Source organism: Sminthopsis crassicaudata, chromosome 6 (assembly GCF_048593235.1).
Source record: "Sminthopsis crassicaudata isolate SCR6 chromosome 6, ASM4859323v1, whole genome shotgun sequence".
NCBI classification, from domain to species: Eukaryota; Metazoa; Chordata; class Mammalia; order Dasyuromorphia; family Dasyuridae; genus Sminthopsis; species Sminthopsis crassicaudata.
In genome coordinates this window covers 164,526,071-164,532,380 of record NC_133622.1, presented here as the reverse complement: position 1 = coordinate 164,532,380, position 6,310 = coordinate 164,526,071, and positions in this window count along the sequence as shown.

Sequence of the window (6,310 nt, the reverse complement as noted above, 5' to 3'; positions counted from 1 at the left end):
AGAATAGGGAAATTAAGAAAATGGGACAGTTTAGAGAGAAAGAGAAGTTCAGTTTTAGACATTACATATCTATGGGACATTCAGGGTCCAGTAATTAGCAACTGAAGATGCAAGACTAGATGTCAGAAAAAAAAGGTTAGGGCTAGATAAACAGATTTGAAAATCATTTGCCTAGAGATCACCAAGTAAAATAGTATAGAGAAAGAAAAGAAAATTGCTCAGGACAGAACTCCTGGGAATTTTATGGTTAAAAAGTGTGAAATGGATGAAAATCCAACAAAGAATACTGTGACGCAATTGGAGAGATAGGAAGAGAGCAAGAAGTTAAGCGACTGTCATTTAAGATCATAGAAAATGGGAGTGGGACCATGAGATTGAAGGGCAAATATCCCAATTTTCAAAAAAGGGATGAAAACAGAGTCTGCAAACTGAGTCCTGAAAAATTTCAGAATAGATCATTGAAGAGGTGATTAGTGAACATCTTAGAAAGGAGAGCAGTGATTATCAAGAGCTAACCTAGCTTCATCAAGCACAAGTTATTCCAAACTAATATCACTCTCTTTTTTGACAGAATTATTAAACAGTGTAACTTTGTAGATATGTTTTACATAGATTTTAACAAAGTTTTTTTTTTTGTAAAGTATCTCATACTTTGTGCTGAAGAAAGAAATGTGTAGATTAGTTCACAATATAATCAAATGGATTTAGAATTGTTTGGATGACTAGACTTAAAGGGTAAATTTTAATGGTTCAATGTTGACATGGAAAGAGGTTTCCAATGGGATAATCCACTGATCTATTGATGTTCTTTGTTGTTTCTCCTTCATTTTGAAGAGCACCAATAACAATATACTTTTGGAGTCAAAGTAAAGAAAATGGTGGATGATGAATGATGTTGTGACTTGCACATGAATTGAATTGAAGTCTAATGGCAAGACAAAATGGTTTAAGATGCAATGGATGACCTTGGAGCCTTTGATGCCTGACCAAGCTTTAAGCACTCTACAACACCTGCTTCAACTGCCTTCATGGCTATTGGAACAAATTGTACTCATCCTCTCATTCTGCAGAAGGAAGCCTTCACATGCTTGGGTAGATATCCCCCTACCTCATTGATGGGTTTTAGGTCTGTTGATTACAATTCTCAACCTGTTTTAGACTTTCTGCTAAGACAGTTTACCAGGATGTGATAGCTGTACATGCTACAATTTCTTATAGCTGAGAATTGGGTGACAGGTAGACAGCAAAGGTGGACAAGTAGCCCTGAATAGAAATCAGCAAACCTGAGGTGTTGGTCCTCCCTGAACACTAGTTATTACTCCCTAGAAGTGAAAGCTAACACTCTAGATGACAGAATAAAAAAATAAAAAAGGCTGAAAAAAAGTATCATAGTAAAAATTCATGAGGATTCTTGGAAGTCAAAGAGCATTCACAAAATACTGTGATGAGTTGCATATAAATGAGGCAGAAAAGGGGATATTGAATATCCATTGAAATACAGAGGAATTTAAAAAGTGTTCTGGGCAAAGCCTGTTTGAGGTTTTTTTTATTCCAAAAGATTTGAAAAAATAGTTTGGGAATGTTTTTATTCAATTCAATACCTGGCTATTTTGTTCTTACATATGATGATTATCAGAAAAAGGAAGGAATGTAGGCTCACTTCATACTACTGGGTGGCCTGTAAGAAAATAAAAAAAAATTAAAATCTCATAAATAAATCCCTATAGATTAGACAAGACCCCTATTATAGTCCATAAAATTAATACAAATAGTTGAAATTTAGAAATATTCAAAGTATTAATTTCTTCCTTCTATGTCAAGAGTATGTAAGCCTCTAGGAGTAGGGATTGTTTGTAACCTTGATGTCTGGCATAATGCCTGGATCATGTAAAGGGTGCTTAGTAACTACTCATCAAATGAAAATATACAACAATTTGGAGGGGCTTTTCTTATAGTTATTTCCTAAATCAGACTTCTCATTCAGCAAATTTTATACTGTCATGTTTCAATGGAAATGAAAATTTTTCCTTAAAATATAGGCAGGACTTTACTACAAAGAAAAGCTGAAAAATTCAGGAGAATGAACTTTTTTTTTCATCTTTTAAAATTGAAGTAGGATGATGGCAGACATATAAAACAGAGCAGAGCAAATCACACAGGAATAGACTCTAAGAAGACAAGTAATGTTAGAACAGCTTAAAAGTGACTAGCATATGATGGGCACAGGAGATACAGATGGGAAGATAGTGGAAGTAGCTGAAAACGATAATAAGATGCTAGAAGGTTGAAAAGGAGAAGATTTAGAGGATAAGTAATGAGAAGGCAGGGTTTAGCACAAAGAAATGTCAGAAATCAATTATATATAATTGTGGAGGATGGAACATTAAAAATTAGATTAATTTTGGAGCAACAGAAACAATTTATTTTACATAGGCTAAGCCACTTTCTCTTCAAAAGGGCAAGGTGAACATCCTTAAGATTTCTTATGGCTTGAATCTTTGAGGTAGCTTCCAGGCTTTCTGAGATATAAACAATTTCACCTATAAAGAATAAGGACTCCCAAAGTTTGCTGGAATTTCCCTTGCTATATAAGTCAATATCCTTCTTTGATTGGGCATTGTCATTGTAACATATATGGAGACAAGGGGATTGGTCTTCACTGAATTAGTGTTGTAGCTTTATTAATCCTTTCCTGCTTGATTTAATTTCTCTTTGCCAAGTATTTTATGGTCCATGAGTGTCTCACTATATTCCAATTTCCATCCTGAACCATTGAGTTAACCTAAATTAAGCTTGACCTGAACAGGGTGAAAGAGAGTGAAGAAACAGAGAAAAAGTTTTATAGATATTTTTGGTGTCATCACATCACCTCCCTCAGTTTTTATATCAGATAGATGAAGATACTCTTCCTTCAGAGACTCTTCCTAAGTCACTGATTCCACAAGTTTGAGCTTGTTAGTGATATATAATCCTAAATGTACAGGTAACCTCTATTTTAGCTCCTTTATTCTAAATTCTGGATTTTGTGATGCATGCTTGATTAAATTTGGGGCTAGATTAAATGAGGTTATCACTACACCTCTTAGATTGGCTGAAATAACAGGAAAAGATAATGAGGAATGCTGGAAGTGATGTGGGAAAACTAGGACACTAATACATTGTTGGTGGAGTTGTAAACTGATCCATCCATTCTGGAGAGCAATTTGGAACTATCCCCAAAGGGCTATGAAACTGTGTATACTCTTTGATCCAGCATTGTCTCTACTGAGTCTGTATTCAAAAAATATGGGATATAGATATCATAAAAAGGGAAAATGACCCACATATGCAAAAATGTTTGTGGCAGCCCTTTTTGTAGTGGCTAGAAACTGGAAACTGAGTGGATGTCCATCAATTGGAGAATGGCTGAATAAATTGTGGTATATGAATGTTGTTCTATAAGAAATAATCAGCAGGGTGATTTCAGAGAGGCCTGGAAAGACTTACATGAACTGATGCTAAATGAAATGAGAAGAACCAGGAGATCATCGTACACAGCAATAGCTAGATTATGTGATGAATCCAGATGGATGTGGCTCTTTTTAAAACTGTGATAATTAGACCAGTTCTTATGATTTTGTGATGAAGAGAGTCATCTGCACCCAGAGGACTATGGGGACTGAGTGTGGATCACAACACAACACACAAATTTTTTTTTTTTACTTTTGTTATTGTTGTTTGCTTTTTATTTTCTTATTTTTCCTTTTTAATGTTATTTTTTGTGCAGCATGATAATTATAGAAATATGTGTAGAAGAATTGCACATGTTTAACACATATTGGATTACTTGCCACTTAGGGTAGAAGGTAGGGGGAAGGAAGAGAAAAATTTGGAACACAAAGTTTTGCAAGGGTGAGTGTTAAAAATTATCTCTCCATATATTTTGAAAAAAAAACTTTAATATTTATAATATTATGTATATTATATTATAATAATAAATTTTAAAACTTTAATAAAAGAAATTAAAAATAAGTAAATAAAAGAAATGGAATGAAACTGAGAAAGGGAATTGGAGTTAGAAAAGGTTCAAGGTTAGAGTTACTTATCTTCCTCCATCATCAGTGGTATTATCAAAAAAATTGTAAATACTAATAATGCAATCTGTGATTTAAGCTTGTCTGCCAGAAACATTTTTAATTAATCACATTCACATTTCTAGCTTGGCAAGAGATGTCCAAACTGGCATAGTCTCCCATGACTTGCAGTGTGATACTCTATATTCAAGAATATTTCCACTAATGTAGGATTCTTGAATAAGGAGCAAGCCATACTATGTTAAATATAGTTTGGGGTTAACTCTGTTCTTTCTTGTGATGAATATCTTTTTGTAATAGTATTTTATTTTTTTAAATTACTTGTAAAGACCATTTTAACATTCTTTTTTATAAATATAAAATTCTGAGTTCTAAGTATTTTCCTTGCTTTCCTCCCTCACTCCCTCCCTAAGATGGTAATAAGCAATTTGATATAGATTATATGTGTGTACTTATGTTGTGAAAAAAAAAGAAAGAAATTTTCAAAAGGAAAAAAAATGAAAATAGCATGCTTTGATATGCATTAGTTCTTTGTCTGGATGTGGATAGCATCTTCTGAGTCTTTTGGAATTGCCTTAGATCATTATATTGCTGAGAAAAGTTAAGTCAATCATAATTGATCATCTCATAATGTTGCTGTTACTGTGTACTATGTTCTCCTGGTTCTGCTCTTTGCACTTTGTATCAGTTCACACAAATTTTTCCAGGTTTTTTCTGAGATCTGCCTGCTCATCATTTCTTACAGCACAATTCATATCTACAACTTGTTCAACCATTCCCTATTTGATGGGTATCCCCTCAATTTCCAATTCTTTGCATCACAAAAAGAGGAATGTAGACAATCTAGTTGGATTCAGAGATATGAGTGTGTCATTGGAGAGGAGAAACCCTGATAAGGGGAACCCTGATAAGTAGAACCCAGGACCTTCCCATCAGTTTCAGCCTCTACTTTGATCTCAGTCTTCACTTATGAATTTTAAATTTCCCACTGTCTCATAGGCATTCTAGCAACATCCCTAAAACAGTTGATGAGTGTCTACAAAAAACCCAAGGACTTAGCTCTACAAAGAACCCAGCAGAAAATTTATACTATACTCAAGGGAATATTTTGATGATTCTAGCAAAAGGACTGCAAACACCTGAGTTACTCCCTTCACTACATACTCTGTGTAAGTTTAAGTTTTTTACATAGATATTTTATACCAAAAATATGACCATAGTAAAATTCCTTTTCTAAATTTTCTTAAATGTTTAGTAAGTTGGCTAATTGATATCAATTGATAATTATGGCAGAGTGCACATTGACGGGGATTTATGAATACTTGGAAAGCAATTCTTAACTCATGAATGATTTGCCTAAGACCTGAGAGTGGCTGCCCATTGGGGACTCAGTTGACCTGTGATGACTCAGTTGGCCAGTGAGAGGAGAGTAACTGTGCTATACTTCTATACCTAACAAGAATGTGAGTCCTTGAGGCCAGGGAATGTTTCCTGTTTTCTTTCCATTCTTAGTGCCTGATATCATGCCTGGAATATATTAAATATTGTTGGTTGATTGATGCGTTGATTACTGTCATTAAATTCCCATTCTCATGCAGAGTGAAAATGTAGGTCACAAGGCATGATTTCTCTACTCGGGGTGAATCTTGCCTTCTCTTTGGTCAAAAGGTTGTTCTGTAAAAAGTAACATTCCAAAGGAATTTAGTATCCCAGACATAGGTCTGGAATTGATTCTTATTTATAATCAGCTGTCTGAAGAAAATAAAAGTAGAGCCCATTAAAAAACATTATACCTGTATCAGGGTAAAATGAATTTTTTCAACAACCATCAAGCCAAAATATCACACTGCCAAAACCCATAAACTGCTTCAAGGAACAGATGGAATTTGTAGCAAAGTCTCTTAAACCACATAGGGAGGTGATCTCCAGCTCCCATTAGTTTCTTGGTAACAGAGCATCATCCAGGAGATTAGACTCAAAACATTCCAAAATACTTTGTTTAGACATACTCATTTTAGAATTCTCAAGGAATATGGCATATAATATTCTTCATGGTTTAACCATGTGTCTTGCTAATGGATAGACCCCTGGATTGACAAATGGGAACAGAGATTCTCTCTTCCCTTAAATAGGACGTATTCTCAGAGATATCTTTTTAAGAAATTAAGAGTAATTTAGTTACTCTGGAACTATAGCTATCTTGTTAAGATTTTCAAATGTAAAAGTCAAGGGTCAAT